The 25,418-nt window shown below is 45.9% G+C and overlaps 1 protein-coding gene across 1 annotated transcript in view; it reads left to right on the top strand.

Moving 5' to 3' along the window:
- The window catches only part of LOC119978346, a 439,995-nt gene that overhangs the window by 28,245 nt on the left and 386,332 nt on the right, over positions 1-25,418 (top strand). The gene's annotated exons all lie outside the window — the stretch shown is intronic.

The following is a 25,418-nucleotide window of genomic DNA, read 5'->3' as shown; positions in this document are numbered from 1 at the left end:
TCCACTTAAACTTTTTAGTCCTCGTATGCTTATGCAACTCTTTTGGATTATTTTTTATATGACTTTACCCTTCTAAACTCCTTTAGAAATGATCGGCAAGATTTTCTGGCCATGCTATACTGGGTTTCCCCATGATGGATCTGTTGATCAATTTGAATCTCTGTTGACTGCATCGGGCCCGGAAAATTCCACCAGCTGGAGTTTTTTTATGATATCACAGGGAAGGTTTATTTCATAGATTTCATAGAATTTACAGTGCAGGAGGCCATTCGGTCCATCGATTCTGCACCGGCCCTTGGAAAGAGCACCCCACCCAAGCCCACATCCCCACCCACCCCTCAACCCAGTAACCTACCTAACCTTTTGGACATTTAAGGGCAATTTAGCATGGCCAATCCACCTAACCTGCACATCTTTGGACTGTGGGATGAAACCGGAGCACCTGGAGAAAACCCATGCAGACACGAGGAGAACATGCCATTGATACGGACTACATAGATTTCCAAAAGGTGTTTGATAAACTGGCACACAACAAACGGATGAGCAAAACTGGAGCTCTTGGGATAAATGGACAGCAGCAACATGGATACGGAACTGGCTGAGTGATGGGAAACAGAGGGTAGTGGTGACTGTCCCAGCTTTGACAAAGAGTCATCGGACTCGAAACGTTAGCTCTTTTCTCTCCCTACAGATGCTGCCAGACTTGCTGAGATTTTCCAGCATTTTCTCTTTTGTTCGTGGTGACTGTCTGTTTTTTTGGACTGGCAGAAAGTTCATAATGAAGTTTCTTAAGGGTATTGGCTCCCTGTTCTTTATGATATATTAATGACCTGGACGTTGATGTGCGAGGCACAATTTCAAAATTTTCAGCCGACATGAAACTTGGAAATACGATGAACTGTGAGGAAGGAGCATAGTGCAGAACTTCAAAAGGACAGGCAGGTTGCTAGAATGGGGAGTGGGGGGGGGGGGGGGGGGGGGTGTCAAGCAGCAGATGAAGTTTAACACATAGAAGTATGTAGTGATTCATTTTGGTCAGAGCAACGCAGAGACACGTTATAAAATAAAAGATACAGTTCTAAAGGGCAGCACAGTAGTATAGTGGTTAGCACAGTTGCTTCACAGCTCTACGGCCCCACGTTCGATTCCTGGCTTGGGTCAATATCTGTGTGGGTGCCTGCATGTTCTCCTCGTGTCTGCATGGGTTTTCTCCAGGTGCTCCGGTTTCCTCCCACAGTCCAAAGATGTGCAGGTTAGGTGGATTGGCCATGCTAAATTGCCCTTAAATGTCCAAAAGGTTAGGTAGGTTACTGGGTTGAGGGGTGGGTGGGGATGTGGGCTTGGGTGGGGTGCTCTTTCCAAGGGCCGGTGCAGAATCGATGGACCGAATGGCCTCCTGCACTGTAAATTCTATGAAATCTATGAAATAAAGAGTTGCAGGAGCAGAGGGACATGGAGCTTTTCATGCACAAATGATTGAAGGTAGCGGAACAGGTTGAGAGAACGGTTGATAAAGCATGTGGCATCCTGGGTTTAGAGTACAAAAGCGAGGAAGTTATGTTAAACTTGTAGAAAACTCTGGTTTGGCTTCACCTGGAATATTTTATCCAGCTCTGGAAACCACACCATGGAAAGGATGTGAAGACATTAGAGAGGGTGCAGAAAAAATTCACAAGAATGGTTTCCGGAGTAGAATGGAGGAGCTGGGCCCTTTCTGCTTAGAAAACAGAGGGTTGAGAAGAGATTTGATAGAGGTGTTCCAAAATTGTGGGGGATCCATAGAGAGTAGAGAGGGAAAAACTGTTTCCATTGGTGGAAGGATAGAGGAACCAGAAGGCACAGATTTAAGATGGTTGGTTCAAGAAGCAATGGCAATATGGGGAAAAATCTTTTTCCACAGTGAGTGGTTGGGACTTGGAATGGAAAGTGTGGTGAAGACAGGTTCAATTGAAGCACTCAAAAGGGACTTCAATCATTTTATGAAAAGTAAAAATTTATGAGACTCGGGGGGGGGGGGGATAGGCAAGGGCGTGGCACTAGGTCAGTAGCTCTTACAAAAGGGTCAGCATGCTCACGACCAGCTGAATGACCTCCTTCTGTGCAGTAACCATTCTGTCATAATATACACACAAGTATATGATGGTGCATAGACAGACACTGACTGACACACTGAATGACCAATCAACACACAGAACGCAGCAGCCAATCACCAGACAGGACACGGCCACTTTAAAGCCAGAGGGCACTAGTTTTCCCGTTCTCTTGGGATGCAGCCTCTGTGACAGCCAGAGCCCGTGATCAGCAACATGAACATCCACCATGTGCTAGCAGGATAGTCTGATCAGGTTAGCCTCAGGTCTCCAGTCAACTCAACATAGTGTCAACCCACAGTGCAAGTATGTTTAACAGCTCATAGTTCAATAAAATAGAGTTGTACTTCTACAAGTGTTGGAAGCCTGTCTCTCTCATTGCTATGGTAAATGCAGTCCTCGCAGACACAGCTTACCCAACACATCACATTCCATGAGAGTCTAACACCAATATTGTGCCTGAGAAATGAATAGTGAAGAACGTTGTTCTCTCTAGCCTTGACAAAGAATCATCCAGACTCAAAACGTTAATTCCGTTCTCTCTCCGCCTGTGCTTTTAGACCTGCTGAGATTGTCCATCGTTTTCTTATTTTGCTTGAACCAAGAATTAAGTTTGACTCTGGTCTTGAATGATCTGTTTGGTTCCACCAAACCCCAGCAGTGAGGGGTTAAAGTTCATTGGCATTTCTCCAAACATTCGTGAGGAGCTTACCTGTTTGATTCCTTTTAGGGGCAGAAAAAATGCTATTCTTCGCTGTATCATAAAGCGAACAGGAGGACAACCTTCCCTGACCACGTGACAGCCCGCTGACCACCTCTGTCATAATCCTTGGCCTACATAAAGCATTGCAATGTGAGCACTTGTCTCTCGCTCACAACTTCCTGGCTTGTTTTGCAAATGTATAGGTTAAGAATGTTTACTTCATCGTTAAAACTTGTATTTTCTTGACTGTGACAAAGCTAATTATGTTCCAGGATGAAGGTCTCTTCCATGCTAGCCTCCACATGACTGCAGATTTCACCTTGCGTTTTCTGCGCATGGAAGCATTCCCTGGGCTGAAAGCCAATTGACGGCCCATGTCATTTTTTTACAGTGGGGAACCTGAGGTAGCACAAAGCTCCAGGAATCAACCTCGCCCAGGTCCACTGAGGCAAATCTCCTGTAGTTACGGGCCTATCAACATTATTCCAAGATGTTGAGGCTGTTAAAGTGCTCTCAGAGCACGGTGAGAAATTCCCCTTTTAAAAAAAATAATATCTCGGGGAGAACCCGAACATTGACCTTAGGGCAAACTTTATTTTCTTGAGACTGAGAAACCCAGCCATGTCACTCACCCACGTCTCTGTACTCGGGGGCTTCGAGCCCCTCTACATTAACAAGATCTGTCTCCGGGCTACCAGGGAGGCAAAGGCAAAGATGTTGGCCTCCTTCGCTCCCTGAACTCCCGGATCTTCCGACACTCCAAAGATCGCTACTTCCGGACTCGGCACCACCCATGTTTTTAGTACCGTCGACAGTGCCTTAGCAAAACCCTACCAAAACTCTCCAAGCTTCGGGCATGCCCAAAACATGTGGACATGATTTGCTGGGCTTCCCGCGCACCTCGCACACCTATCCTCAACCCAGAAGAACTTACTCATCCTAGCCACTGTCATGTGTGCCCGGTGGACTAACTTAAATTGTATCAGGCTAAGCCTGGCATATGATGAGGTGGTATTAACCCTGCTTAGGGCATCCGCCCATAGACCCGCCTCTATCTCTCCTCCTAGCTCGTCCTTCCACTTGCCCTTAAGCTCCTCCACCGGAGATTCCTCCGCATCTGAAAGCTCCTGGTAAATATCCGATACCTTTCACTCTCCCATCCAGGTACTGGAAACTACTCTATCCTGTATCCCCCGTGGCGGCAGCAGCGGAAAGGCCGGCACCTGTTTTCTCAGGCAGTCTCGCATCTGCAAATACCTAAAACCATTCCCTGCTGGCAATTTTAATTCTCCAAAGCTTTCAAGCTGGCAATGCTGCCATCTATAAATAGATCCCCTATCCTTCCTGCCCTCTGCCAACTCCCATAACCTGTGCTTATTATAAACCGCAGTCCAAATCGATGCTCCCTCCACTCTCTTATATCTCCTTCACTGCCCCGAGATCCTCAGCCGCCACTACCACCGGACTTGTGGAGTGAACGGCCGGCGAGAACGGCAGAGGTGTCGTTACCAATGCTTCCAGACTGGTGTCTTTACATGACGTCACCTCCAACTGCTCCCATGCCGACCCCTCCCTCACCACCCACTTCCTAATCATGGCTATATTAGCCATCCGGTAGTAATTGCAAAGGTTCGGCAGCACCAACTCACCCTCCCCCCGACTGCGCTCCAGCAACACTTTCTTCACTCATGCGGTTTTGCCCACACAAAGCCCGAAATAATCTTATTCACCCGCTTGAAAAAGGCCTTTGGGTGAAGATGGGGAGGCACTGAAAGACAAACAGAAATCTGGGGAGGACCGTCATTTTCACGGTCTGTACCCTCCCCACCAGTGATAGCGGGAGCATGTCCCATCTCTTAAAGTCCCCTTCCATTTGTTCTACCAACCAGGATAGGTTTAACTTGTGTAGTACCTCCCATTTCCAGGCCACCTGGATTCCCAGATATCGTAAGTTCTTCCCTACCATTCTAAGTGGCAGCTCTCACAGTCTCTTCTCCTGTCCTCTTGCCTGGATCGCAAACATCTCGCTTTTCCCCATGTTCAATTTATACCCTGAAAAATTTACCAAATTCCCTCAAGATTTGCATTACTTCCCCCATCCCCTCCAATGGGTCCACAATGTACAAGAGCAGGTCATCTGCGTAGAGCGAGACCCGGTGCTCCAACTCACCCCCTTCACCCCCCCGAACCCAGCCCCTTCCAGTTCCTAGAGGCTCTTAACGCCATGGCCAATGGCTCCATGGCCAGAGCAAACAGTAACCGGGAGAGGGGGCACCCTTGCCTCGTCCCTCGGTGTAGTTTAAAATACCCCGATCTCAGCCGGTTTGTCCGCACACTCGCTACTGGTGCCTGATAGAGCAACCACACCCAGTCAATGAAGCCCTCACCAAATCCAAACCTTCCCAGAGCCTCCCACAGTAATTCCACTCCACCCGATCAAAAGCCTTCTCCGCATCCATCGCTACCACCACCTCCGCCTCCTCTCCTTCTGAGGGCATCATAATAACATTTAGGGCAGCACGGTGGCGCAGTGGGTTAGCCCTGCTGCCTCACGGCGCCGAGGTCCCAGGTTCGATCCCGGCCCTGGGTCACTGTCTGTGTGGAGTTTGCACATTCTTCCCGTGTCTGCGTGGGTTTCGCCCCCACAACCCAAAGATGTGCAGAGTAGGTGGATTGGCCACGCTAAATTGCCCCTTAATTGGAAAAAATGAATTGGGTACTCTAAATTTAAAAAAAAAGTGTTTAAAAATTAAAATAAAAAAAATAATAACATTTAGAAGCCTTCAAATATTAAGTTGCCTGCCCTTAACTAATCCCGTCTGGTCTTCCCCTATCACCCCGGGACACAGTCCTCTTTCCTTATGGCTAGTATCTTAGCCAGCAGTTTGGCATCCACATTCAGTAGAGAAATTGGCCTGCAAGACCCGCATTGCTCCGGATCCTTCTCCCATTCAGGATCAACGAAATTGAGGATGGTGAGACATTCCCAGCACACGCTGAAGTATTCCTGCCTCTATGGCATAATCCTGGTCCCGCAGATTAACCTGCGTATACCAGTGACGTGGAAACAAATTGGGGAGGCAGGAGGGGGCAGGCATTGGCATAGTACGGGACTATAATCCAGAGTCCCAGGCCAAATTCTGGGGCCATGGGCGCACATCCCACCATGGCAATTGGCGGGGCTTGAATTCAGTTAATTAATCTGGAATTGAAAGCTGGTCTCAGTGGTGACCTTCTTTGATTGTCCTAACACTAAAATCCATCTGCTTCACCAATTTCCTTTAGAGAAGGAAATCTGCCATCCTTACCTGGTCTGGCCTACATGTGACTCCAGCAATGTGGTTGACTCTTAACTTCCCTCTGAAATGGCCGAGCAAGTCATTCAGTTCAAGGGCAATTGGGCACGGGCAACAAATGCCGACCCTCCTGCTGCACCCAGATCCCATGAAAGAAAAAAAATCAATTAAATAGTCTGTATAGAACTTAAATCAACCAGCGAAATCACTCGAGTAGCATAAGCAAATCGTTGTACAATTTCGCTTTCTAGTCGGACAAAGCAATCATTTTCAAAGCAGGCTGAATTTCATGTTATAACAAGGTTTAATTGTATCTAGGTGGCAGGCATTAACTAGGGATACACTTGGAGCCCCTGTAAATAGATGTAGACTAAAACTGCTGCAGTAAGGTTAAACAAGGAAACCCTGCCATAACATGACATCTACTGACTGCACAAAGTGGATCTATTTCCCCAAGCTTTTAATAATTTCTTCCTTACTGCAAGTCAGATCAAAGATGGGAAAGATATCATGGCATCACTGGACATGCTTGTTTATGAAATTCATAAAGTGATCTGTGAAATATCTATCAGAAATACCAAACCTGACCATTCAGCAGATCTGGGGGGTTTTTTGGAGTACCAATTGCAACACAGAGGTCATCATTGACTTGCCATCCCCACTGCAGTTATCACCTCCAATCCTATTCTCTTACATTATTCCTTCTCCAAAACATATATCCTTTGCCTCTTAAATAATGATTCTGTTTCAGCCTCCATGGTCATTTCTGGTAAAAGTATTCCACAAGGTAAGAAATCAGTGAGTGAAAAAGGAGTTTAACATTCTGCTTCTTTTACAGTCTCTGATCTCTTTTTACTGATTTCAATAATTTGGACATAACAGGACAGATTTCAGAGAGATGTGTGTTTTGACAGGGTGGATGGAGAGAGATTAACGATAATCAAAATAAAAGACTAGTCCTGAAGAAATCCAACAAGAAATTCAGAAGAAACCTTTCTTCCCCAAAGAGATGTGAGAATGTGGAACTCGCCAGTGGTTGAAGCCAATAGTATAGATGGGTACAAGGGGAAGTGAGACAGCCATATGTGGGTGAGGGTTACAGTGATAAATTTAGATAAGGAAAGATGTGATGAGACTTAAGTAGAACATAAACACCAGCATTGACTGGTGAGACCAAATGCCCTGTTTCTGTGCCGTTATCCTATGTAATAACCATGTCATTTCTATCTTTACAACCTGAGCATAAAATGCAGCAAGGGAAACTGGTTGGGAAATAGCCCACATGCAAAGCAGAATCTGTTCAGTTGCTGAGAAGTAGAACTGAAGCCAATTTTTATGCACTATTGTATTTATTTACAGAGTTACACATTACAGACATAAACCTCCAAACCTAACAACCACAGTTTTAGTCGATATCTATTACGAGGGGGCTCAAGTGAATCCCTGGTTAACGCCCACCACCTATGTGCAATTAAACCCTGTAAAACATGAAATAAACTGGTGACATAAAAAGGATCTATTTCCCCAACCTTTTAATAATTCATTCCTTACTGGAAGCCAGATTAACCATTTGAAAGATATTATAGCATCACGGGACATGTCAGTTTACAAATTCCATAAAATGATGTGTGAAACTTTTAACAGGATAGAAGCACTCCTTTTCTATCCTCTACTCCTGTGAATAAGAAAAAGCTAAATAATGAGCAGTGCAGCTAAGGTTTACTAGCACACACATGTTTCAATCATAAGCAGCAGTTCATCTAGAATCATGTTGCAGCAAGTTGCCTTGATTTGGCAGTACACTTGGTCGTTTAGTTTCCCTTAAACCAATAGTTTCCTGTACTTGATGTACCAGCACTAGGGCCAGAAACCTCTGGCTGTTTGCTAGTGACGGGATTCTCTGGTCCTGCCGGCAGTGCACCCTGGTGCATGGGGTGGTTTCGATGGGAAAACTCATTGACAGCGGTGGGTGCCGAGGACCCCATCACCAGTGAACGGCACGCCGCTCCTGCTGCCGAGAAACACGCAGCTGGCAGGCCAGAGAATCCCATTCTAGATCTTTCAAACAAAGCACATACATGGGATGCAAAAGCAGCAAGAAAAGACAAATGGGGTGTATATTCTCTTTATGCTCACATCCACTTTTCAATTCAAGTTAGCAAACAGAGGATTATAAGTACACAGAATATTGAAGCATGCACATCAACAATTCAAGTAGGATGATGATGATAATGATGAACATTAAATTCACATGCTCTGCCAGATATGATCACTGTTAATCCATTATCCTCTTGGCCTGTCTGATATCAGTGCAAATGTTGAAAACCAGCTTGATCTTGTCCTTCCTTCCATCAGCAAGTCCATACTTTAGTTACTTTAATTAGGAGATAGCTTAGTTGGAAAATTCCCAGCCATGCATTTAGCTACAACTCCAAATGTATGCAGAATGATTGACAAATTTAATTATATGAGGAATGTTTTTATTCTTTCATGGGATGAAATCATCGCTGGCGAGGCCAGCTTGTTGTCTAATTATCCTTGAGAAGGTGGTGGTGAGCTGCCTTCTTGAACTGCTGCAGTCCATGAGGTGTAGGCACACCTACAGTGCTGTTAGGGAGGTACATCCAGGATTTTGATCCAGCGACAGTGAAGGAACAGTGATATATTTCCAAGTCAGGTTGGTGCCAGGCTTGGAGAGGAACTTACATCTGGCGGCAGCATGGACTGCCACCCGCTGTCCTTGTTCTTTCAGATGGTATCGGTCATGGGTTTGAGAGGTGCTGTCAAAGAAGCCTTGGTGAATAGTCTGAGACAGTTCTCCCAATTTTGGCACAAATCCCCAATGTTAGTGAGGAAGACTTTGCCGAGGCAACAGGATGGGGTGTGCAACTGCAAAACAAATGATAAAATTTGAGCCGAGTAGTCAGGGCTAATACCCGTGTTTTTAGAATCTAATGGTTTGAGACAGTAGCATCTAATGTAGAGTGCTGCCCAGTGAAAGCAATTGGGAGAGGAATACAACCTATAGTGAAGTTTGAATATAAACTTATCTTTGATTTATTCAAGTTTAGCTATTTAATACAAGAATCTGCCTGAAGTTGTTCTTTGCGTGCCTAAATGAAGAGCTGCTAATTGGTAATTCGTCTTCAAAGGCATGTCCAATACACAGCACCATCGCGTATAAGGAAGCTAGTTCCAAATCCAACCCAGCTGGAACAGGAATCATCCCTTATACCTCTGGTATGAGACTGCGACTGCCGGGCCCTCACAGCTACGGAACACTCTGACTTACTCATGCGCGATGCCTTTGTTACAGGCATTGCATCGGACCCCATCCGGCAATGACTGCTGGAAGGGGCCGCCCCCGACCTCGCGGCCGCAAAGGCTCTGGCGCTTTCCATGACGGCCGCCTCCCATAGTGCGCGATCTTACTCCGTTAGTCACTCGGCCCACCCGTCCTACATCTCGTGGACCCCGCAAACGCCCCCCCCAGCAGCCGCCCCCGCGCAATATGCCTGCGCTGCTCGCCGCATCGCGCTCCCTGGGGGTCCCCACTGTTACTTTTGTGGTCAGCAGGAGCACCCCCGCGAGCGTTGCCCGGCCCGCACCGCGACCTGCAAAGCTTGTGGCAAGAAAGGCCACTTTGCAGCGGTGTGTCAGTCCCGGACGGTTGCCGCTATGATTTGAGTTTTGCAAGCACACGGTTGGTACCTTGCCTGTTTGAATAGCTGAAGGGACGTGCTGTTTGATATGATCCGCTAGTCTTTGCTACATACGGTCTGCATACCTGGCACCACACTGGCACTGAAGTTCGTATGCCACGTTACTAATTTGTGTGATAGCATAATGTCCTTTTGGCTTGATGGTATGTTCCTGAGTGCAAGACAAAAACCTTTGTCAACATGTGTCTCTTTTTTCAGCAATACACAAGTTTTGATTGGATGAAGGAATAGGGCTGTAGGATATGAGAGTTGCTAAAGTTCTAGCTGCATTCAAGGAAGGAGTGAGTGATAAATCGGACAGTTACAGGACAGGCAGCCCAACATCCTTGGTGTGGAAGTCATTAGAAACCATCATCAAAATCAGCTTTTGTCTGGGGCTACTTAGCACCGGGCTAAATCGCTGGCTTTGAAAGCAGACCAAGCAGGCCAGTAGCACGGTTCGATTCCCGTAACAGCCTCCCCGGACAGGCGCCGGAATGTGGCGACTAGGGGCCACATTCCTAGTGACTTCATTGAAGCCTACTTGTGACAATAAGCGATTTTCATTTCATTTTCATTTCATTTCATTTTGTTCAGAAAGATAAAGATTAATTGAGGGGAGCTAGTTTGGATTTGTTGAAGGCAAATTGTACTTTTAATTTGCTTAAATTCCTTGATATGGTTAGTGATAGTTGATCTGGGCAAGTACCCGGCACTGCTGGCGTTACCTGGGCACTTTGGCACTGCCAGCCTGATGCAAAGGTGCCCGGGTCGCACTGCCAGCTGGCAGGGACACTGCCAGTGTGCCAGGCTGGCATTTTTCCCATGGCAGGGATGAGGACCGGTGGTGAGCTGCACATGAGGTGGGGAGTGATGTGGTGGGCTGGCTGGGTCTATGCGGACTGCGCTTGATGCAGTGTAGCGAGAGACAGACTTCCAACACTTGATGACATGCAACACGATTTCATTTAACATCTAACTATTTTACATGTTCAACTGTGGGTTGACACTATGCTGACCTGACTAGAGACCTGATGCTAGCCTGACCAGACTTAATGACTACCACATGGTGTTTGTACTAGCTATGCTCACGAGCTCTGACTGTCTCAGAGGCTGGATCCCGAGAGAGCGGGAAATATGGTGCCCTCTGGCTTTATAGTGGTCGTGTCCTGTCTGGTGATTGGCTGCTGTGTTCTGTGTGCTCACTGGTCATCCTGTGTGTCAATCACTGCCTGTCTTCACTCCATTATATACATAGATGTATATTATGACAGGGAGTAGGGGGCCTGAGGACCCCCTGACAGGCCAGTTGGGCCTTTTGGGAGGGGGGGGGGGTTTGAGAGTTTGGGGTGGCATTTAAAAATGGGGTCCAAATCTCTGTGCGGGCCGTTCTCCACTGAGGCTCCCAATTGAATAATAATAATCTTTATTATTGTCACAAGTAGGCTTACATTAACACTGCAATGAAGTTACTGTGAAAATCCCCTAGTTGCCACATTCTGGCGCCTTTTCAGGTACACAGAGGGAGAATTCAGAATGTCCAAATTACCTAACAAACACGTCTTTTGAGACTTGTGGGAGGAAACCGGTGCATCCGGATGAAACCCACACAGACACGGGGAGAACGTGCAGACTCTACACAGACAGTCACCCAAGGCGGGAATCAAATCCGTGACCCTGGTGCTGTGAAGCAACAGTGTTAGATAATGCGGTGTTTCTCAGCACTGCAAGTATGCGACTCTGTTCCAGTTTGTTTAGATCATGCCCCGTGTATTTATGGACTTTTAGAACATATCGAACAAAGTGCCCATTGTTAAGGGGGAAGTGATGGATATGAAAATGGCTCAGTGACAGGGAGCAAAGGATGGTGGGTGGATGTTTTTCAAACTCGCGGGTGGTTTGTTGTCACTTTCTCCAAAGATCAATTTTGGGTCCTGTCAGGAAACCGAGGTAGCTGTAAGTGATCTATAATTGTATTGTTAAATATTAGAAATAAGATTTAAGTGGGTTCAATTTAGTATTTTGTGTCGGAAAGGGTACAACCCTAGTAAAAGCCTACCATGTTAGACAAAAATGTTAATGTTTGGAGGTTTTTGGTTTCAGTTCCAACTGTCTCTGTTGTGCTGAGAAAGTTTAGAATGTGAAAAGTAGACACTAGCTTGGAGAAAGAATAAGATGTTGCTTTGCAACCAAGGGCACCTTTAGGGGAAAATTCATTTTGAGTGAGTTTTAAACTGAACCTAAAGGAAGTTGAGCTAGAAAGCTAGAGAGTGAACAGCCCTCATCTCTACTAGAAGCAGGAACATCAGACTGTGGAGCAACGGGCATGAAAGCAAGCTCCAGAGGAAAAGGACGGTTAGATCGAGAAACTAGAAAATGACGAGAAATTTTAAGGAGGATTGAAATAAAAGAGGAACTGCCATTAGAAGAATGTGCAACAGTTCATTGAAGTTAAAGACAGAGCTAAAAGGTGAAGAAATTGGTGAAGTTGGCTAGCAAAAATTTAAAGGATAAATTTAAAGACTGATCTGAAACAATCGTAAACTTTGGTGTCTGTATTTCCAGTCTTTGAAACAATAGTATTCTGTTGGGGACTGAGTGCCTGAGGTTGTAGGTAGAAGTTTGGACCCTGTGGCAATTCAAGGAATGCTGAAAGAAAAGTTGAAAATCGAGGGCAGATCATTGCTGAAACTGCTGAAAGCAAATCTTGTTTCGAAGGATAGTTGGAAAACCTGGAGATGGGTCCTTGATTGGAACAGTGAGAGTAAACATTTGGTTGAACGAAGATTATAAAACCTGCCATTTTGAGAGGGTAGGTTAGAAATGCTTGTGGGATAATCAATTTGAGGAGAAATCCACAGAAAATCGAGTGAGTGGAATCTGTCACTGGGTTTCAGAGTGGTGTGCTGCCAGACCACAGTTAGACTTTTGGGTTGCAGGAACTGTATGTGTATTGAGAACATTATAGCATAAGATATGTTTTGTAACTTTTGTTAATCTTTAAATCTGTGTACATTTGTGAAGATAAGTGGGAGAAAAGGAGGATTGTATTATAGTCAAACTTTTGATGTTTAATAAATGATTATTGAAAGATAGTTGGTAGTCCTGTGACTCTTCATCCATGTTTTGTTAAAAAAAGTAAAAGTTTGGTCTTTTTTGAGCGATGGTTCCGTTCTGGGATCTTCCTGTCCAGCAGTAGCATCAATTGGGATTATAACAGTCCAATACACTTTTCAGTTTTTTATAAATGACCTAGGCCTGAATTTTCCACCCATCAAGTACGCACATTTGACGGGTCTGGAAATGAGCGTGAACCACATTCCCGATTGCGGTTGGCCTTTGAACCCAATTTCACAATTAATGGCCATTCAGCCTGAAACATGCTCTGTGAAAGGCCGAGCATTGGCAGGGAGGGCGGGAAGAGGGGGAGGGGCTCCGAGAACAGCAAGAATGTGGGCTGATGTTTCCAGTGGGATCCCTCAGGGGGACAGCTGTTGCGGAGCTGTCTCAGCAAGCTGCTGACCTGTGAACAATAAATATTGATGTTAAAACTACGCCACGAGTGTTTAAGCAGCACAATCGCACAGAGACCTCAGTCCCCAGACATATGAGTTAAATATATTTCAACCCTGACCTTTCACCCCGCTCTGGATCGAGATTGCAGCTTAAACATAAAGACTTTGCACATTCTTCCCATGTCTGCATGAGTCTCAGCACCACAACCCAAAAGGATGTGCAGAGTAGGTGAATTGGCCATTCTAAATTGCCACTTAATTGGAAAAAAAAATGAATTGGGTACTGCAAATTTATTTTTACAAAGTAAAGGCTGCCTGGCCAATCGGCCCTCCCACCAACCATCAAGGCAAATGGGCCAAGTAAAATCCTGGTCAATGGCTGTTCAATTAATTTAATTTGGTTTCTTGATTGTTGGTGGGCGATCTTCCAACGCGCCTGCCAACTGAAATATCGCATGGGGGGTGCGATGACGTTGGGACGTGTGCCCCAAGCCGCCTTGTGCAATTTTACATTTCTCTAGGTCAGACACATACCGGAACTTTATATGTAAACTTTTGGCCCGAGACTTGGAGCAAGCAACATTATCAAGTCTGCAGATGGTATGAAACTTAGTAAAGTAGTAGACAGTGATCAGGACAGTTGGCTTCAAGGTGACATCTGCACTTTAATAGTGCAGGTTAAAAATAAGGTCTCCCAATTATGACCGAGATGGGGAGACATTATTTCGCTGAGGGTTATGAATTTTTGGATGTCTCTTTCCCGGAGAGTGTTGGAGGCAGGATCAGTATATATTTAAGGCAGAAGTAGATAGTTTCTTGCTTGACAAGGGAAGGGAATCAAAGGTTATCAAGGGCGTGGTGGAAGTGCATATAGAGGGCGGGATTTACCGGCCCTGTCATGCCCATATTGGTGACATGATGAGGCTGTTGAACCTCGCGAGAGGCCTCTTGCAATATTCGCGATGCTTGAGACATCTTGTGAGATTCAACCGAAATGCTCGAGACGTCTTAATCTGGATCTCTCCCTCACTGGGTGTGATACAGATCAGTGTATTTATATAAGTCATTAGGTTCATTTAAATATGTTTGTGCCATTTCTTCGTGGGACCTCGACCGGGCTCTGTTTAGTACTGGTCCATACAAACATGGATCCGTTGCAACGGCACCTGGCGGGTGGAGGGGGTGGGGATCTCGCAGACCATTGGAGACACCGTGTGGTCGGGCTCTGGTCAGGGTGGTACCCTGGAACTTCCACTGGCACCTGGGCATGTTGGCACTGCCTGCCTGCCACCTCGGCACTGTCTTATGGGCACCCTGACAGTGTCACTCTGGTACTGCCAGGGTGCCAGACTGACAGTGCTAAGGTGCCTGATGCCAGGTTGCCCATGCCAGGGGTAAGTCCCGGGGTTGCCTTGCCCTTAAGAGATGAGAAGGGGGGGGGGGGGCGGGGTTCTTGAGCACCCTGGAAGAGGTAGGTTGGGTGCAGTGGGGGGTCTGGAGACCGCAGTGGGGTTGCTGAGGGGGATCGAACGATCGAGCTGTCTTTAAAAATGGCGCCCCGATCCACAAATAGTCTTCCTGCAATGACGAGCTCAGCTCATAAGTGCAGGAAATTATTTAAGTGAGGCCTCGACAGGGTGTTGCTTGCCAAGGCCAAAAAGAATGGCAAAGAATAGCGGCGTCTTTGTTGATGCTGCAGCCACCAAGAAACACCCCGCTAAACACGCCCAAAAGCGGATTCTTTTTTTTTTTCCCGTTGAATTATGCCCAGTGTGTGGTGTTGAGATTGCAATACGATTAGCTATTGAAAGGCAGAGGAGGCTCGAAGGGCCGAATGGCCGTCTCCTAATCCCTATGTTTGTCTGACATATGGCAGACGCAATTCAACATGAAAACTTGGGAGGAATACAGAAAGACAGCATACTCTAAATGGCATGATTTTCAACAGTGCAGATGAACAGGGAGAACTGGTGTTCATATATACAAACCCTTAAAGTTGGCAGGGCCTGTTGATATGGTGGTTTTAAAAAATGGTTTCCTTGGACTTCTAAGCAGAGGAGTGGAATAGAATAACTAAGACATCAAGCTTAAACTTTATAAATTATTTGTTGAGCCTCAGCTGGAGTATCATAGTTAATTCTGGACACCAGATGTTAAGAAAAATGTTTAGGCCTTAGAGATGGTACAGATGAGGTTAGTACCAGAGGCGAGGGACTCAAATTATGAGGGGAGGTTGAGAGACTGTTCTCCTTCGAACAAGTAACCATACAGGGTGGCCTGATGGAGGCTCTTAAAATGATAATATAGATAGAAACAAATTATTCCCTCTGGTGAGAGTGTCAATAACCAAAGTCATAGGTTCAAAAAAATATTAGCGAAAGGTCTAGCAGGGAGATGATCTTTTTTTCACGGAGCTGGCAGGTTCTGGAATGTTCTATCTGAAAAGATGATGAAAGCTGAAGTAAATTCAACAGGTACTTGAGGATGAGGAGCTTAACAGGGTTAGAGACAAAAAATGGTGATGTAGCTTCATCTTCCATGAGCCAACATAGGGGCAATGAGCTGAATGATCTTCCGTCTACAATTCACTGATAATACTCTGAATCTGCTTCACAATGTCAAGGCATTGTTCACGTCTCGGCACGAAAGACTAAAATCTGTCGCATCATGTCTTGCTCCTGGGCTATCCTGCAACAACAAGACAGTGGGTAGAGACTCATTGAAGGCATCAAATCTGCTGCACAATCATTTACAATGTGTATTTGGGAATCTAAATTCTAACCTATCTTGGTGCAGTGTCACGAACAGATTCTTGGTATTGGCAAGAGGGGTATAATAGAGGAGGGTGGCACGGTGGTGCAGTGGTTAGCATTGCTGCCTCACAACGCCAAAGACCCGGGTTCAATTCCAGCCTTTAGTGACTGTGGAGTTTGCACTTTCTCCTGCGTCTGCATGGGTTTCCTCGAGGTATCCTCCCACTGTCTAAAGATGTGCAGATTAGGTGGATTGGGCACGATTAAAAAAAGAAAATGTCCCTTAGTGTCCAAGGATGAGCAGGTGGTGGGGAAGTGGGCCTAGGTAGGGTGCTCTCTTAGTGGGCCAAATGGCCTCTTTCTGCACTGTGTGGATTCTCGGCACTTTAATTTCTGCTGCCAGCTGTATGCTCACTTCCTGATTGTTAAAGCTGACGGTGTACACTCGCCAGCCCATTTCAGGTTTTGAAATCAGGTACGGGACTAAAGGAGAGTTTGTATGTTGCATCTGCCATGATGAATTGGGAGTGCTTTGAACACGAGATGCGACTTAACAACATGAGTCACTGCAGCAAGCGAGCGTTGGATTAGGATTTGGATCCGATCTGCATATATCCTGTCTTCTTTCTCTTTAGTGCTCACACGGGAACATTGCCTTGACATTGTGAAGAAAAGCAGATTCTTCTTTGCTCCATCTCCCTTGAATCACTTGCCCAACAAATATCTATTGATCTTGAAATTTTTAATTAACCCAACATTCAACCCCGTTTTGGGGAGAATGTTCCGGATTCCTCCTACCTTGTGTGTGAAAAACCGCTTTGTGATTTCACTCTTAGCCCTAACCTTTGAAGATGGTTCGGGATTCCTCTGCCAGATTAAATAGTTTCTCTGGACCTACTTGATATGTGAACTCCATCCCTAGTACTGGTGTTTATTTTTCAGATCCCCCCCCCCCCCCCCCCCACACACGGATCACTATTGTTCTAAAATACTTGCAAATATGCAAATCGGTATCTTTTTCCTTTTGCAGCTGGAGAGATTTGACTGTAATTAATTTTAAATGTCCAATTTAAACTCCACAGCTCTCCAATAAACATCAATATGAAGTGAGCACCATTTGGGAACTCCGATTTCGATTGAGATAGTGGTTTAGTTTATGAAACGTAATTCAGTTGAACCTAAGTTTTCAAAGGATCCTAAAGCCAACAAATGTCTGCTAAAACATTAAAAGAGTTTTATTTAAAAAGGTTAATTTTCGGAAGGCTTTTAGCTAAGACAGTACTTTCAGTTGAAGTTACTCCTGGACCAAGTTTTCTGTTTGGACAGATAACATTTGACTACTATAAAAAGAAAAAAAAATCTCACTTCCAGTTATTATTCCCTTGGTCATTTGCCTTGCTTCTTATAAAGAGAATCTTGTCTTCAAACCTCCGATGTTTTCTGTTCCCACTGATTATCACTGGTGGTCATGGCTGAGCAGAGTTGCAGAGTTTGCTGGTATGAAGGAGATAAATGAAATAACACAGTTGTGATGACAAGAGCAGTGAAAACCCCTGAGCAAATTATGCAAATTCTCCTGATTTTAGTGCAGTTCCCACACACTGTCAGGCATGGAAACTCCTCCTAGACACTTTCCCAGATGATGTCATGGAGCACTCACTAATCACTATTGAAATGAAAATTACAAAGCAAATCAATGGGAGTGGGTGACAACACGCAGGAGAACATTAACGTTAAGGATAGATCTTTCAAATTAAAAGGGCTACTGTCCACAGCAGCTGCCTTTTTTCATGGCGGCAACAGTTTTGCTGACGACAACAATCAAAGCGCAATGGGCCCACATATTACAGCTAACCCTCGTCAAACTGAAGGTGCCACTGTACGTGATCTGTTTTGCAGCCCCTTTGCCCCAATGGAATTTTGGTACCGATTCCCTGAAATGCCGACTTGCTCACTCTGATCTGGTTTCCATGCTTTAGAACATTGAACAAGCTGGACTGCTAAACTTCCAGAATGAAGCCTGTCTCCAGACATTCCATAGTGTGTCTGTCATTCATATCCAATCTGTGTGTGCGCCTGTTTTTCTCTCATTCAGGAGTCGGCTTGTCACCACCTTCTCTCAAGGACAGTTAGGGATGGACAACAAAAGCTGGCCTTGCCAGCATATCCCAGGAACAAATTTTTAAAATGCCTGAAACTGCAGTTCCCTGCACACGTTCTCATTGATGCAACGTCAGTGGAATTAACGAAAAAAGTGCATGTTACACGGCATTATCTCAGTAACTGGTTCCATTATTATGACTCTGACATGCTGGTCATTGCTGCTTCACTGGCTCATACACCAGTGTTTGAAATCTAAATTAATCTTCACTCTTTAATTTGTTCCCACTCTTTTTTATTTGTTCCCAAAGTTCATCTTTTGAATCCTCTCAGTTTATTTGTTTTTCCTCGCTGCTCTGTCCTGGGTTTTTGGCTAAAATAGCAGTCGCAACATTACCGTGTAACTGGCCTTGAGAAGAGGTAGACCAACTGAGACAACTTTCAGGCTGATTTCTTCCCCCAACCTATCCTCAAACCAGTAACCAGAACCTAAAGCTTTGGACACTAAGGGGCAATTTAGCATAGCCAAACCGCCTAACTGGACTACGGGAGGAAACTGAAGCACTGGGACGAAAACCCACCTGGGCAGCACGGTAGTGCAGTGGGTAGCATTGTTGCTTCACAGCGCCAGGTTCCTAGGTCCGATTCCCAGCTTGAATCACTGTCTGTGCGGAGTCTGTACATTCTCCCTGTGTCTGCGTGGGTTTCCTCCGGGTGCTCCGGTTTCCTCCCACAGTCCACAGATGTGCAGGTTAGGTGGCATTCTGAATTCTCCCACAGTGTACCCAAACAGGCGCTGGGATGTGGCTAGGGGCGTTTCACAGTAACTTCATTGCAGTGTTAATGTAAGCCCACTTGTGAAAATAATGGTTGTTATTGTAACCATGATGTGGAGATGCCAGCGTTGGACTGGGGTGAGCACAGTAAGAAGTCTTACAACACCAGGTTAAAGTCCAACAGGTATGTTTCGAATCACCAGCTTTCGGAGCACAGCTCCTTCCTCCGGTGACTGAAGAGGTTCCAGAAACATATATGGACAAAGTTAAAGATGCAAGACTATACTTTAAATGTGAGTCTTTGCAGGTAATTAAGTCTTTACATGTCCAGACGGAGCAACTAGAGAGAAGGATAATCCAGGGTTAAAGAGTTGTGAATTTTTAAGATTAGAACAGTACAGCACAGAACAGGCCCTTCGGCCCTCGATGTTGTGCCGAGCAATGATCACCCCACTCAAACTCACGTATCCACCCTATACCCGTAACCCAACAACTCCCCCTTAACCTTACTTTTTAGGACACTACGGGCAATTTAGCATGGCCAATCCACCTAACCTGCACATCTTTGGACTGTGGGAGGAAACCGGAGCACCCGGAGGAAACCCACGCACACACGGGGAGGACGTGCAGACTCCGCACAGACAGTGACCCAGCCGGGAACCGAACCTGGGACCCTGGAGCTGTGAAGCATTGATGCTAACCACTATGCTACCGTGCTGCGAATTGTCTCGAGCCAGGACAGTTGGTAGGATTTCACAAGCCCAGGCCAGATGGTTGGCAGTGAATGTAATGCGACATGACTCCAAGGTCCCGGTTGAGGCCGTACTCGTGTGCGGAACTTGGCTATAAGTTTCTGCTCAGCGATTCTGCGTTGTCGCGGGTCCTGATGGTCGCATTCATAGAATTTACAGTGCAGAAGGAGGCCATTCGGTCCATCAAGTCAGCACCGGCTCCTGGAAAGAGCACCCCACCCAAGGTCAACACCTCCACCCCATCCCCACAACTCAGTAACCCCACCCAACACCAAGGGCAACCCTGGACACTAAGGGCAATTTATCATGGCCAATCCACCTAACCTGCACATCTTTGGACTGTGGGAGGAAACCGGAGCACCCGGAGGAAACCCACGCAGACACGGGGAGGATGTGCAGACTCCGCACAGACAGTGACCTAAGCCGGAATCGAACCTGGGATCCTGGAGCTGTGAAGCGATTGTGCTATCCACAATGCTACCTTGGAGAACACTTACCCGAAGATCAGAGGCTGAATGCCCTTGACTGCTGACGTGTTCACCGACTGGAAGGGAACATTCCTGCCTGGCAATTGTCCGTTCATCCGTTGTCGCAGTGTCTGCATGGTCTCGCCAATGTACCACGCTTCGGGACATCCTTTCCTGTAGCGTATGAGGTAGACAACGTTAGCTGAGTCGCACGAGTACGTGCCGCTTACCTGGTGGGTGGTGTTCTCCCATGTAATGGTAGTACCCATGTTGATGATCTGACACGTCTTGCAGAGATTGCCAGGGCAGGGTTGTGTGGTGTCGTGGTCACTGTTCTTAAGGCTGGGTAATTTGCTGCAAACAATGGTCTGTTTGAGGTTGCGCGGTTGTTTAAAGGCAAGTAGTGGGGGTGTGGGGATGACCGTGGCAAGATGTTCATCGTCATCGATGACGTGTTGAAGAAGCTGCGAAGAAGATGTAGTAGTTTTTCCGCTTCGGGGATGTACTGGACGACGAAGGGTACTCTGTCGATTGTGTCCCGTGTTTGTCTTCTGAGGAGGTGGGTGCGGTTTTTTGCTGTGGTGCATTGGAACTGTCGATCGATGAGTCGCGTGCATATCCCGTTTGTACCAGGACATCTTTCAGCGTCTGTAGGTGTCTGTTATGCTCCTCCTCGTCTGAGCAGCTCCTGTGTCTACAGAGGGCTTGTCCATAGGGGATGGCTTCTTTAATGTGTTTAGGGTGGAAGCTGGAGAAGTGGAGCATCGTGAGGTTATCTGTGGGCTTACGGTAAAGCGAAGTGCTGAGGTGACCGGCCTTGATGGAGATGAGTGTGTCCAAGAATGCAACTGATTCTGGAGAGTAGTCCATGGTGAGTCTGATGGTGGAATGGAACTTATTGATGTCATCGTGTAGTCGTTTCAGTGATTCTTCGCCGTGAGTCCAAAGGAAAAAAATGTCATCGATGTATCTGGTGTATAACGTCGGTTGAAGGTCCTGTGCGGTGAGGAGGTCTTGTTCAAACTTGTGCATGAAGATGTTGGCATATTGAGGTGTGAATTTGGCCCCCATGGCTGTTCCGTGTGTCTGGATGAAGAACTTGTTGTCGAAGGTGAAGACGTTGTGATCCAGAATGAAGTGGATAAGTTGCAGTAGGAACCCACCTCTTCATTCACCTCAGGGAGGAGCTGTGTTCCGAAACCTAGTGATTCGAAACAAACCTTTTGGACTTTAACCTGGTGTTGTAAGACTTCTTACTATTGTTATTATTATAGACTTGGGGAGAAAGTGCAAACTCCACACAGACAGTAACCCAAGGTCAGAATTGAACCCGGGTCTCTGATGCTGTGATGCAGCAGTGCTAACCACTGTGCCGCCCTTGTCACTGTGCCAGCCAGGATATACAAGAATATTCCAACTCAACAGTGTAGGTTATGATGTGATGCTCCAGAAAGAAATACTAGCTTTGCCTTCGCACATGAATTTTATTTATACAGTGCGCTATTTTGACCAAACAGCAACACCTAGAAAGAAGCCATCATCTCCTTCATGCGCTTGAGTCATCCAAAACTAATCTCGCTGCCCCTCTCCACATGGACTGCAATGGTACAAGAAGGCAGCTCGTCATTACCTTTCCAAGAGCAATTAGTGATGAGCCTTGCCAGCGACACCCAGGTCCTGTGAAAGAATAATAAAAAATCTACCCATTGACAGTTGTCGTCTCTCAGTTTCAAATCATTAGCTATACACTTCCTCATGATACACTAGTGTGCCTCCAGTGACATAGCATTCCATACGTTTAACTAAGCATTTCAACTATAGCATACGCCACTGTTGAATGTTTAAAAGCAATGCATCCCTGTTTAGTAGATAGAGAATGTGTGAACTGGTTTAGCACTTGGCAGTCCTACCTACATGGATTCCTTACAGACCACTAAATTGTGTTTAGTTGGAGAGCACAGCAGAATATAAATAAGAGTGTATGCTCCCTTCTAAACATTATTGATGTTTTCTTTCTAGTTTTGCAATAACAGGAACTAGGATTCTTTTGCCTCCGCATCTTCCATTCATACGGGGACAAGCCTGTGCAAAAAGACTCATTAATGGAGCTGGATGTTCAAAACATCTTATGATAAACATTACAGCAGATTACGTGACTGGCATGATCTTCCAACATGAAAGAACAATTCCAAAATACACCAGCCTGATGTGCAGTACATTCCTCACCACGTCTGTTGCCCAATCCTTTTGAGCATGACCTCATTGAGGTCTACAAAATCATGAGAGGTATAGACAGGGTGGGTTGCAAGAAGCTTTTTCCCAAAGTGGGGGACTCAATTACTAGGGGTCACGAGTTCAAGGTGAGAGGGGAAAAGTTTAAGGGAGATATGCGGGGAAAGTTATTTTCGCAGAGCGTGGTGGGTGCCTGGAACGCATTGCCGGCGGAGGTGGTAGAGGCGTGCACGATAGCGTAATTTAAGATGTATCTAGACAGATACATGAATGGGAGGGAGCAGAGGGATACAGATCCTTAGAAAATAGGCGACAGTTTTAGATAGAGGATCTGGATCAGTGCAGGCTTGGAGAGCCGAAGGGCCTGTTCCTGGGCTGTAATGTTTCTTTGTTCTATCTCGGGCAATGTTGTATGTCCATTTGGCATCACCATCGAGCTCAATTACAACTGCCCCACTTTCAATGCATTAAATGCACCAATTATTTTTTGCAGCTCAGTTAGCACTTGGCACCTCGTTAAATTATGATTACCTTAATTAATTACTCTTTTGTGTCTGCCATTTAAATTTGTAGATTGAAAGGAGTAATTTAAATGTGACATGGAGATGCTGGCGTTGGACTGGGGTGAGCACAGTAAGAAGTCTTACAACACCAGGTTAAAGTCCAACAGGTTTGTTTCAAACACGAGTTTTCGGAGCACAGCTCCTTCCTCACCTGAGGAAGGAGCAGTGCTCCGAAAGCTAGTGTTTCAAACAAACATGTTGTAGTTTAAATGTGCAACAGGTTTTCTGGTATTTTTGTGATTGTTGAAGGCATTAGCACCACAGAGTGATGGTCAGAGGTGCCAGTTCCACAGGGTGAACAGACGAAACCCCTCGTGTCATCGGATGAAGTGTTAAGGCGCACGTCATTGAAATAAGTGGCATGTACCTCATTGCAGTGCATGTGGGCAGTAGTGCAGTTAGTGGGCGAAGGTGGGGGAGGAGAACCGGGGCAGAATTTGGGGTTGAAAGGTGGGGGGGGGGGGGGGGGGGGGGGGATATGGGGCAGAATTTGGGTTGAGCCAGATTCCAATGGAGCACAAATTATGAAAAAACGGTGACCCCTCCATCCCGATGACATCAAAATAGCCAGGGCCAGTGCATTCTCAATCCCCAACAGTGGAAATGGGGGCCGGTGCAGGTTTTTATGTAAAAAATAATCCAGTCCATTGTAGAGTAAACAGTTGCCATTGGGAAAGCAGCTACAAATAAATTGTTGCAGTCATTTAACAATTTGAACTCTTTGGCTGCGTGGTGATGGTAAGTATGGTGTTTGCAGGATTAAAGGCCCCGAAAGTTCAGCAAAAACGAAGAGCTATATTCAGGAGATGTTAGCACTCTAGGTGTACACTGCCCAGTTACCCACACAAATGGCTGATGGCATCATCTCCATTCTCTTAAAGTGCCTCTGTTCAGCTGCAAGGCTGCGAGTAAGGAATCATTGAAAATACTCTAAATACACAACAGTAAGATTCTAAGAATTCTGGTTGTAACTTCCTTTTTGGATTGGCTGTAACCCGTTCAGTCACATTGAATGAAGCAACAAGTCCAGTATTGCTCATGTATCTGTTGCATGGCGCTTGGCAGAACCTTGTGATCAAAGTTGTGGTAACGTGGAATACGTTTTAATACTGAGAGGTCCTTGCTTTTGTTTGAGATGCAGCAGAATATGGTCCCAAAATGGTGAACAGGAAGCACTTGCATGTTTCTGAACTGAGATGACTGACTTTGGTAAGGATAATCAAGATGCATCCTCTCCCTTTGCCTACGTCACTGGTGTTAGCCTTTTTGCTGAGACAAATAAGGAGCCTAGCCCCTGCTTGAGGTCCCACGCCAACATTGTTTTGAGACAGCCAGCATCATCACGGGAAACCAATCCTGGGGAACCCCTCCCATATGGAAGTAACTTGTCCAAAATGGATGTTCCCAAATACCAATAATGTGTACAGTTTGTGCAATTCTAGAATCTTATAGAATCTCCTCAGTGCAGAAGAAGGCCATTCAGTTCATCATGTCTGCACCGACCCTCCGATTGAGCACTCCATTTATGCCCACTCCCCTGCGAAACCCCCTCCGTAACCCCACCTAACCTATAGGTCCCTGGACATGAGGGACAATTTTCCCATGGCCAATCCACCTAACCTGCACAGCTTTGGACTGTGGGAGGAAATCGTAGCACCCAGAGGAAACCCATGCAGACACGAAGTGAACATGCAAACTCCACACAGACAGTCACCCAAGGTCAGAATCAAATCTGGTCTCCTGGCACTGAGGCAACACTGCCACTCATGTGGAACTGGGTATAGGATGGTGATCTTACATTAATTTTTTTGTTTGGAAATGTTTTTCATTGAGCTTTCATATTTTATATCCAACAAATTACATTATTAGAAAAAAACACGCAAAAATTAACATGTATATTTACAGGTAAGCATCTTCATAATAACAACTGTGGCCACCCCCTTTAACCGGCATACATATTTTACATTCCCCAATATGACCGAGGCACATGTTTATAGGCATTTATTTACAATTTGGTTTTGGGCCTTCGCTTGCCATCAGACTGTCGCTTGCGGCTTTGTCCTTTTTTTTTTGGAATAATTTTTATTCAAGTTTTCAACAACAAATTTTATCACAACAGAGAAAAACAGTAACCCCTCCAATACAAAAACAATAAATTAACAAGAAAAAGAAATAAGCGGAAAACCATGAGAACAAACCCCCATAACGAACCCGTAGCCCTACCCCCCGATTCCCATCCATTTTCCCCTGATGCTTGGCCACCCGACTATTCTTCCTCTTGTTCGTTGGCCACAAACAGGTCCCGGAACAATTGCATGAATGGCTCCCACGTTCTGTGGAAGCCGTCGTCTGACCCTCGGATGGCGAATTTGATTTTCTCCATTTGGAGAGATTCCGAGAGATCGGACAGCCAGTCTGCAGCTCTGGGTGGTGCTGCTGACCGCCAGCCAAACAGGATTCTACGGCGGGT

This window comes from Scyliorhinus canicula, chromosome 15, assembly GCF_902713615.1.
Source record: "Scyliorhinus canicula chromosome 15, sScyCan1.1, whole genome shotgun sequence".
NCBI classification, from domain to species: domain Eukaryota; kingdom Metazoa; phylum Chordata; class Chondrichthyes; order Carcharhiniformes; family Scyliorhinidae; genus Scyliorhinus; species Scyliorhinus canicula.
The sequence above is the reverse complement of the archived record's forward strand: the minus strand, read 5'-3'. Positions and strand labels throughout refer to the sequence as shown.